This window comes from Capsicum annuum, unplaced genomic scaffold (genome assembly GCF_002878395.1).
Source record: "Capsicum annuum cultivar UCD-10X-F1 unplaced genomic scaffold, UCD10Xv1.1 ctg4312, whole genome shotgun sequence".
NCBI classification, from domain to species: Eukaryota; Viridiplantae; Streptophyta; class Magnoliopsida; order Solanales; family Solanaceae; genus Capsicum; species Capsicum annuum.
Window position 1 is genome coordinate 1 of NW_025850570.1, and position 11,456 is coordinate 11,456.

General features: G+C 36.7%; 2 non-coding genes across 2 annotated transcripts; both read left to right on the top strand.

Moving 5' to 3' along the window:
• Positions 1-6,519: 6,519 nt before the first annotated feature.
• Positions 6,520-6,626, top strand: LOC124892003. Its single transcript, XR_007050019.1, has one exon. It is a non-coding gene; the product is annotated as a small nucleolar RNA R71 (small nucleolar RNA).
• A 136-nt stretch (positions 6,627-6,762) lies between these two features.
• Positions 6,763-6,869, top strand: LOC124892004. Its single transcript, XR_007050020.1, has one exon. It is a non-coding gene; the product is annotated as a small nucleolar RNA R71 (small nucleolar RNA).
• Positions 6,870-11,456: the final 4,587 nt, after the last annotated feature.

The window sequence follows — 11,456 nt, forward strand, 5'->3', positions numbered from 1 at the left end:
CATGATGGCAGAGTGGATAATCAAGATCTATAACATGGAGCTCCTCTGGTGTAGCTAATTAGCCTCTTGTCTTCTATACGATCATTATAAGACCATACAGCCTGCCCAATACCCCATCAGTCCTCGTCTGTCGCTCCAACATGGTCAAAATCGAGCCAGCTGCCCCAGATTTACTCTTTACAGTAGTTATATCCACAGGATGAGTGATAACCTCAGGCTTGTAATCCCGCTCCTCTTCATCCACCCTGTGCCTTCGCAAAAATCTAGTAACCAAACCTCCAAACCCAAAACTGCCCCCACCTGGGTATACCTCTTCTTCATTGCAGAAAAAATCACATTACCCATATTTATCTACACATCAGAACATATCAGGGCATAGATAAAACATACCCTATCTCGAGTAAACTCTGTCATATGCTTTCCTTGAATTAAGGATGAATAAATAATACGACCCTATATCCTTGCTTCCTTATTCATCTGAGCATAAGGAAAGAAATAGTGCAAACTAATAGCACGATGCTTGGTCCAACAAGCTGAGGATCACTGACCATATAACAAATGTCTGATATATGCATAAGGAGGAGAAATAATAAACTGCCTCAAAAAATTTAGGTTTTCTTCTGGTATACCCAACAAATCATTAATATCAGCAGCATTGAATCGAATCACTTTCCTACGAACCTTCAACAAATGTTCAGGATGACTAGGGTCCCAATTAGCATAAAACTCTCTAACTAAGTGCAAATTGCACTCAGTCGACTGATAGAAGATGAAATTTATATTGCTATCCTCAATTCTTCGTACCATGGACAAACATTCTCTCATGAGGCTGGCACGATCAATATATTCCTCTATGATATACTTGGCATTCGTATGTTTGGAATACCACTGCTTCCCATCCTTGCATATAGCTTTGAATCTAAATTTATGAACCTTTCCCCGCTAAAGTGGTGGGGCCCTAAGAACACTAGTCAGTTGACCCTCAGATGGTCTCCTCCTCTTTCTAGCAGGTGTAGAAGATCTTTTCTTTGCCTTCCCCTTGCTTGGTTGTGGTTCCATTATTCCTATAATACAAATGATACAACAAACATTTGAGTATGTTAAACATGGGACTAGCTAAACTGAATATGCATTACGGATGATTTTGTACCCCACACTTAGTTATGAGCTAGAACACATACCCCAAAATCCACGGTACTCAGACTTCCCTTTGTTGACCTTACTATGACATTCAAAGACATCTTATTACTCTGCATAACACCACAACCTTAAACTTTTCCTCAACACAAAACATTATCTCATCCATACTCGTCTAATAACTCAACAGAAGACTATGAACAAGATTATGTTGCTACAACATGGAGCATCAAAGATTTGAAAAATATTTGAAATATCACATTGTTGCTATAATTCTCTACATTCCGTGACCTTGCAACTAATATTTCAAAAAAAATTCCCCTAATACCATCTGTATATAACCAATCTATTATAACATCACAAAGATTACAAGATAATATATCACAAGCAATGCTAAAATTTATAACTTCTAAGATAGGGAAAAACAATATTAGGCCTTAAAATGTTGGCCAACATTACAAGTCACAAATAAAAAGAAGTAAAGTTACATATTAAAGCACATACCTCAAAGGTTGAAAGAGGGATGAAAATTTGAAAAAATTTTAGAAGGTTTTAGGAGAGAAGGTTGAGAATGTGGTGCTTAAGGGGGAAATAAGAGGGTTTAGGTTTTTGAGGGGATATTTATAGAGGGGCAGGTCAGGTTAGCTTAAATTCAAAATTTATGCCCGATTTTAACCCCCTCCGCGACACGGTAGTATCGCGTAGACCTACTAAAAAATTCCAATTACCATTTAACTACCCACCACGATGCGTTAAATTTTGCGTTAAAACACTATAAATTAATAATTATCAATTTTACAAGTTACGCGTCGCACTGAAAATCGCGACAGACTACTGGAATTTGACAATTGTCAAATCTCCCTTCTCTGCGTCACGATGGAAATCGTAGATCCTTCCTGGAATTTGACAATTGTCAAAATACCCAATTCCGCATTGCGCTATTCTTCAAAATCATATTTCCTTGTGTAATTTTTACTCTTTTCTTACCTGAGAAAATCCTCACTTACACATATTATTTTGTAAACCTGGTTGTTTTTCTCAATTGTGGAAATCTTCTCATTTTCACTTTGAAATTCCCTGTAGCCTCCTACTCAGCACCTTAGTTTTGGTCGTGGCACAACTCATCTTTTTGTATTTTTTTTTTCATTTTGATTTTATAATCTAAAAATTAAAATACCTTTTACAATACATATGTGGGTTGCCTCCCACATAGTGCCTTATTTTACATCATGGCATGAATTAGCTCATTATCATTCATCAACAAAAGTGATAGATTCCTTGTGCTTATCCGGATGATCCGCCCAATAATCCTTTAAACGTTGTCCATTCACAAGGAACTTCTTTGTCTTCTCTTTAATCCACAACTCCACAGCTCCATGGGGTATCATACGCACCACCTCAAAAGGTCCATACCACTTCGATCATAATTTGCCCAGAAATAACTTAAGCCATGAATTAAACAACAACATAAGTTGTCCGAGTTCAAATTCCCTAACTTGAATTTGCTTGTCATGCCATCTTTTGGTCTTTTCCTTGTAAAGATTAGCATTTTCATAGGTGTGGAGTCTAACTCCTCAAGCTCATTCAGTTTTAATAACCTTCTTTCCCCCCACAGCAGTGATCTTAAAGTTCATCTTCTTCACCGCCCAATATGTTTGGTGTTCCAACTCTACTGGAAGATGACACGCCTTACTATACACCAAGAGATATGGAGATGTCCCAATAGGCATCTTGTATGCTGTTCAATATGCCCAAAGTGCATCATCTAGCTTCTCCACCTAATCTTTTCTCTGCCCATTCATGGTTTTCTAAAGTATTTGCTTAATCTCCCGATTGGATACCTCTACTTGTCCACTCATTTAAGGATGGTACGCAGTGGCAACATTGTCCTAACACCATACTTAGCAAGAAGATTTTTGAACGAGGTGTTGATAAAGTGCTTAACTCCATCACTAATTATTGCTCTTGATGTACCAAATCTGGAAAATATGTTCTTCTTCACAAACTTCAGCACCACTCTTGCATCATTAGTCAACTCGCCATAGCTTCCACCAATTTAGAGACATAGTCAACCACTACAATAATGTACAGATTACCTTTCAAAGGTGGGAATGGGCTCATGAAATCAATCCCCCAAACATCAAAAACTTCTACTTCTAAAATATTATTGAGGGGCATCTTATGACGCCTAGATATAGTACCTAACCTTTGACATTGATCATAATTCTTTACAAAAGCCACTGCATCTCTAAACAGAGTCGGCCAAAAAAAACTTGATTGCAACACTTTTATCGCAGTCCTCACACCCCCATGATGTTCGTTATATGGAGATAAGTGGTAATCTTGTAACACATTCTTTTTTCTTTGACCCAACACTGCTTCCACTGCAATGTCACTAGCATCACACATCAGCTCAAAAGGTAACTCCCAATTTGGTGCGATCAAAATAGGTTCTTTTGTCAACTTCTTCTTAAGTTTTTCAAAAGCTTGATAGCAATCAACTCTGAACTCAAACTTGGCTTATTTTCCTAAAAATTTTCACATGGGACTTGCAATCTTTGAGAAATCTTGAATGAATCATCTATAGAACACGGTATGTCCCAAAAAACTTCGTACTCCTTTGACTGTGACTAGATGAGGCAATTTTTCAATCACTTCCACCTTGGCTTTGTCCACTTCCATCCCTTTGTATGACACTTTGTAGCCTAAGATAATTCCTTTCTTAACTATAAAATGGCAATTTTCCTAATTCAACACCAAGTTTGTTTCTTCGCATCGAGCTAGAACTTTGTTGAAATTTTGTAAACACTTTTCAAATGAATTACCATACACAGAGAAATCATCCATGAATACCTCTACAAATTCTTCCACCATGTATGAAAATATCGCCATCATACTCCTATGAAATATAGTAGGTACACTGCATAAGCTGAAGGGCATACGTCTGAACGCATATGTACCATACAGATAAGTGAATATGGTCTTCTCTTGGTCTTTTGGTGCTATTTTTATCTGATTGTAGCAAGAGTACCCATCCAAAAAACAATAATAGTCTTGCCCCACCAATATATCTAGCATTTGATCAATGAAAGGAATTGGATAGTGATCTGTATGAGTTGCTTCATTCAACATCCGATAATCTATACATATTCTCCAACCGATCACTGTACATCTGGTAACTAACTCATTATCATCATTGGTCACTACTGTTATTCCTCCTTTCTTAGGTACATAGTGAATCAGAATCACCTATTTGCTATCGAAAATTAGGTACCCCTTCATCACGGGATTCAACCTTCATTATTCCTGCACTCTAGGTCTGTACCCCTCTTCCATATAAATATTACGCATACAAAATATTGGATTTATTCCTAAAATGTTAGACATCTTCCATCCAATCGACTTCCTTCTCCTCTTAAGAATCACTACAGTTTTCTTTACCTGTACATCTGATAATCCTGCAGACAAAATAACAGGAAAGGTATCTTGATCACCAAGAAAAACATATTGTAAGTGAGGAGGAATAACCTTAAGCTCTAAGTTAGTAGCTTCTTCCACTGAAAGCCTGGGTGGTGGACCAATTGGTCTATTCAAAGGTTCAATCAACACTTTGTTTATCTTAATTACAGCCAAATTCATAACCTGAACCAATCCGAATGCTTCCATGTCTCCATACAGATCATAATCTATCAAAGCTTTCTCTAATAGATCATCAAAAAAAAGCAAATGCTAATCCAGAGCAAGATCAACAACCGATATAGAAGACAACTCCTCATATATGGCTGGCAGTTTCAATTCTCTGTACACATCAAAAACCTCTACTTTATCATACGCTTACATTGTTATTTGTCCAGCTGCCACATCAATGAGTAACTGTCCTATTGCTAAGAAGGGTCATCCCAAAATAAATGAAACAACTGGATCAGCCTCAAAGTCAAGAATCACAAAATCCATTGAAAAGATTAAAGATCCCACTTGCACCAACACATCTTCAATAATACCATCTGGTCTAGCAAGTGATCTATCTACCAACTGTAAAACAATAGTCATGGGTTTAGGACTCCCAAGACCCATTTTTTGGTACTATGACATAGGCATGAGATTTATGCTAGCACCCAAGTCACACAATCCACGTGCACAAATAGTCTGACCAAGGGTAATCTATAAGGTGAAACTACCCAAATCCTTCCTTTATGGGCAGTTTATTTTGAATTTTAGATGTGTACACTTGAATAAGTGCAACTATAGCATATTCAGTCAACTAGTTCTTATTTACAACAATATCCTTCAAGTACTTAGAATATTTCGGCACACTCTGCAGAATGTTAACAAGAGCAAGATTTACTTGAACTTGTTTCAGAAGATCTAGAAACTTCTTAAAACTGGCTTCCTCTTAATGCTTCCTTGCCCTTTGAGGAAAGGGTAAGGGGATAGTCTTCTTCTCCATACGAATCTTTTCACCTGCCTCTTTTTCCTTAACTTTTACTTTTGTATTCTCTCACAAACTATCAATAGTGACTGCGAGATTATCCTACTCTTGAACCATCTCCTTAGTTTATAGCTCATTCCTGGTTGTAACTACATTTACCTATTTAGGATTAGCCTTAATATCGCTAGGCAATGCTCCTTATAGCCTTGTATTCTATGATCTTACAATTTAACCCAACCACAACTCCAAATTTCTTGTGAGCAATTGTTGACTCTTCAACTCAGCTGCAAACTATGTCTGTTGAGCCTTTATGTCTACCACAAACTATGCTTGTTGAGCTATAAACTACTTAATCAACTCCTACACATTACTATTTTGAGCAGTCGCCTGATTATTCTGAATCGGTTGTGGATTTGATTGCACTGGTCCCTTATACTTATTTGTATTCTATGCCTGATTTCCACCCCATGAGAAATTAGGGTGGTTCCTCCAACTTGGATTTTACGTACTGCCAAAATTCTGTTGACCCTAGCGGTTTGTATTCCCCATATAGTTGACTAAATCTAGATTAACAGAACATGCATCTTCTTTATACTCTCCACTTCCACAAACTTCACATCATGAATATACCTGTTGAACTATATTTATTGTGGCTGCTGGTTGTGTTGCACCCAACTTCAAGTTGTTGAGCTGAGTATTCATATTATTCTGCATTGCTGTAATCTGTGCTTGTAATGTAGTGAACTAATCAACCTCCAAAACCCCTAAAACCTTCTTGCGGCACTTCTTAAGTCTACATGCCAATCAGGATTTCTTTTATGCAATTTTATTCAGTAAAGATACAGTTCTTCATATGTTTTCTCCAAAGCTTGGCCCCTGCTGCTGATTCCAAGAGGATCTTCATATTAGACTCAAGGCCTTCTATAAATGTGTGTACCTAAACACCATTTGATTGATGGTGATGAGGACAATTTCTAAGCATATCCTTGAATCGCTCCCAAGCTTGGTAGAGATTTTCTCCACCTTTTTGTCTAAAACTCAATATCTCACTCCTCAATTGTATGCAATTTTCTTCAGCAAAGATACAGTTCTTCATATGTTTTCTCCAAAGCTTGGCCCCCGCTGCTGAATCCAAGAGGATCTTTATATTAGACTCAAGGCCTTCTATAAATGTGTGTACCTAAACACCATTTGATTGATGGTGATAAGGACAATTTCTAAGCATATCCTTGAATCTCTCCCAAGCTTGGTAGAGATTGTCTCTACCTTTTTGTCTAAGACTTAATATCTCACTCCTCAATTGTACAGTCTTCTGGGGTGGAAAAAAACTAAAAGAGGAACCTCCAAGCACAATCTTCCCATGAAGTGATGGATTGATGTGGTTAAACATATAACCATCTCTTTGCTTCCCTAATTAGAGAAAAGGGAAAGAGTATCAATCTGACATAATCAGCATTCACATCTTCAGGAATATATGTATTTCTTATTTCCAAGAAGGTCTATAAGTACTGCTGCAGATCCTCGTGTGAAAGTCCATGAAATTCCCTCATCGATTTTAACAATTGCACCATATTTTGTTTCAATTCCCACCAACCTCCTTATTTAGTCTTACGAATGTTGTTAGTCATGATATTTATAATTAGGACTACCACCTCATGAATTGGTCTTACAACTGGTTGAATAGAACAACTAGAATAATAGGATCTGGAATATTTCCAATAATAGGATCTCGTATTTCAGCCATCTGTTCCTGTTGAATGTAGTATTGAGCTCTTCGCCTCTGATGAAAAATTACTTCTAGTTCTGAAAAGGGCTCTACTAACTCTTTATCCCTAGCCAGTCCAATGTTCAGCTAAACCTGCAAAAATTCAGCCACTAAGATCAAGTTGTTAACACGTAAAAAAAAATTTACTAATTCTATTTGATCCCCAGCAGCGGCACTAAAAACTTATTACGTATCTACACGCATGCAAGTGTACGTGATCGTGCAAGTAATATAATGACTTATATAGTCAGATATCATTCCCACAAGGATCAATAAACTAGAAATTTATTTAATCTTTAGTTTAAGACAATTGGGTATTAAGGGCTTAAGGGTATCAAGATGGCTTTAATTCTATAAATAAAATGTAAATTACTAAACAAAAAATAATTAGTAACGACTAGAGCAAAGCAAGCAATGGTTGTAATCAATAATGAAGATGATTCCAGGGTTGAGGTATTTTGAGCAATCATACAATTCTCTATTCTCATCACGTTCTAATTGGTTATCAGGTTGATGATTTGCAAGGTTTATGCAACGATCTTGGTCTCCTGACATCAAATCTTTTATCTATTGAATGTTGTAGCTACAACACCCGCAGAGATACAACAATTCTTCTAGATTCATAAAGTTGTCTTCTTGTAAGTTAACCAAGAAAAGCTTCTAGGTATATCCCAATCCTAGATGCTAATTCAAATCCCTTATTTCATAAAAGAATAAGAACCTTGCTCCCTAATTTCTTTGTTCTATCCTATGATTCTTCTCCCGGATGCACATAGAAATATAGATTTATTCTAATGATGGCCAATCATTAAAATAGTAAGCTCAAGAAATTAAGAACAACCTAGATGATAATCCAAAAAGAAACTATGAATAAGAATATTAAAGAGTAATCATGTTCTTAGCCTCAACCACAGAAATAGGGTGTTTAGCTACTCATGTTTGAATTCATCATCCAAAATAAGTAATAAATCATACCCCTAACAAGTCTTCCAGTAAAGAAATTTCAAAGAATGTTTAAGAACCCTAAAAGAGAGAAATTTCTGCTTTTCCACCGCTCCTATGCTTCACCAAAAGTCCCCAAAATTATCTTGGATTTTTTCTTTTATAGCTGTAACAAATCACTTAAAATATTCCTGATTCTTCTACCCGACGCATCGCGCCATGCCTTCAATTGCTATTTTTCATTAAAATCTAGGCAATTGCAGAGCTTAAGTATTCCTTGACAATTGTAAAATATACCCTCACCACAATGCACCACTATCGCGGTGAGCCACTGGATTGGGACAATTGTGAAATTTTCATCCTCCGCAATGCGCTAAACTTTCAAGTCGCAAAATCTGATAAGTGGAACTACGCCACAATGCGGTGGTTTCACGGACCTTCACTAGAATTTGACCATTGCTATTTTGTTGGTCAGCGCAATGTGGAGTGTCTTCAAATAAGGATTTCTACTTTCCAGATTCTATATTTTAGCTTTATTTCGCTACCTAGCATTTCTCCAATCCTTCCATATCATTGTTGTATGCAAATGCACATAATTCGTCATAATTTTTTACATGAAAGTACTAATCATATCCATTAGGCACAAAATGGAATAAAGGCTAAATTATACTTAAGAATTCATACAAAAGTTCTTGAACTAAGTCTAAATCTGGGTGCATATTGGTGCTTTGAGCATATAAATATGCCCAAGATTAATGGACTGGTTGCATTCGTGCTATGCATCTCTTGATTGTTAGACCTGAAAAGTTAGTTTCTATTTCCCAAATGAGTCAGTAATCAAATGCGAATATAGTTCCCTAGTGCCTAAGGGGAGTTTTATCTTGTATCTTAGGGACTAAAAATTGGTTTCCAAAGGATGCCTCTATCATTTAGTATATGTTAAGGATTTTAGATCTGAAGGTCCTTCTTTTTAAACTTTCCCTATGGTCTGTGAATCTTCTAAGGTGTTCCCAGATGATCTTCCTAGGGTACCTCCAGATAGGGAAATCGATTTTGGAATTTATCTTCTTCTGTACACTCATCTTATTTCTATTTCTCCTTACCGGATAGCTCTAACTAAGATAAAAGAACTCAAGGAGTAATTGAAAGATCTTTGTGAAAAGGGTTTTACCCACCCTAGTGTGTCTCCATGGGGTGCTCCCATGTTCTTCGTTCATAAGAAGGATAGTTCCCTTCTTATGTGTATTGATTACAGCCAATTGAATAAAGTGACCATAAAGAATAAGTATCCACTTCTGAGGATTAATGATATTTTTTACTAGCTTCAAGGTGCTAAGTTCTTTTTCATGATTGATCTTATGTCTAGGTACCATTAGTTGAAGATTATGGAGGTGGATATCCCTAAGACAACTTTTTGAATGTGGTATGGTCATTTTGAGTTTTTGTTGATGTCTTTTGGTTTGACCAATGCCCCAGCAATATTTATGTATTTTATGAAGTAGGGTTTTCATTAGTTCTTAGATTTGTTCATGATTATATTTATTGATGATATTTTAGTATATTTTAAGAAAGAGGTGAATCATACCGATCACCTCTGCCGTGTGTTACAGACTCTAAAGGATTAGTATTTGTATGCAAAGTTCTCTAAGTTAGAGTTGTGGTTGAATGTTGTGACTTATCTGGGTTATGTTGTTTCTAGTGAAGGGATCTTAGTGGATCCATAGAAGGTTGCAGTGGTTAAGAAGTGGCACAGACCTCATGACTCCATCTGATATTTGGAGCTTCTTAGGTTTAGCTAACTACTATAAAAGGTTTGTGGAGAGTTACTCTTCTATCATTGCCTCATTGACTCAGTTAACACAGAAAAAGGTGAAATTCTTATGGTTTGATACTTGTGAGGGTAGTTTAGATAAACTGAAGAATAAGTTAACTTCAGCTCTAGTCTTGACTCCGCCTGAAGGCACTAATGGTTTTGTTGTCTATTGTGATGCATTCTAGGTGGAACTGGATTTTATGTTTATGCAGCATGGCAAAGTGGTTGCTTATGCTTCTAGATAGTTAAAAGTTCATGAGAAGAACTATCCGACCCATGATTTGGAAATACTAGTTATGGTATTTGCATTAAATATCTGGTGACGCTATTTGTATAGGGTCCATGTTGATATTTAATCTGATCATAATAACCTATAATACATGTCCACCTATAAGGAATTGAATCTCAGGCAACAGAGATGGCTTGAGTTTCTTATTGACTATGACATGAGTCTCCACTATCATCCAGGCAAAGTGGGATTTGGTGAAGGATATTCATCTCTTGATGTTGAAGTAAAGAAGAGATGAACTCCCATGTTGGATCCTATCTTGATAAAAATCAAGAATGATGTAGGTAGGCAGAAGGTGATGGTTTTTTAGATCAGTGGTGATGGTATCTTGAGTTACCAAGGTAGACTATGTGTTCTCGAGCTTGATGGATTACAAGAAAGAATTTTGGTTGAAGCTCATGAGTCTCATTATATTATTTATCTTATTTCGATGAAAATGTATCATGTTCTTAAAAAATTTATTGGTCGAATGATATGAAGCGAGATGTGGCCAATTTTATGGCTAAGTGCATGATGTGTCAGCAAGTAAAGTTAGAGTAATTGAGGCCCGATGGGGTAACTCAAAAGATTGAGCTGTCGGTGTGGAAATGGGAGATAATTAATATGGATTTTGTTATCGGTCTTTTGCGGTCTCACCAATAATTTGATTCCATTTGGGTCATCATGGATAGAATGACTAAGTCTGCTCACTTCTTGCCAGTGAGGACTAATTTCTCTTCTGAAGATTATGCCAAGTTGTTCATCAAGGAGATGTTAAAGTTGCATGGTATTCTAGTTTTCATCATATCTGCTCGGGGTACTCAATTTTCATCTCACTTTTAGAGGTCATTCCAGAGATGTTTAGGGACTAAGGTGACCTTTAGTACCGTTTTCCACCCGTTGATGGATAGTTAAGTGAAAAGGACAATTTAAGTTTTGAAAGATATGCTTTGGCCTTATTTATTTGATTTTGGAGGTGGTTGGGCTAAGCACCTGCCTCCCATAGAATTTACCTACTATATAAATTACCACTCCAGCATTGGTATAGCTCTATTTAAGGCCTTATATGGTAGGAGGTGTAAATCTCTTATTGGGTCACTTG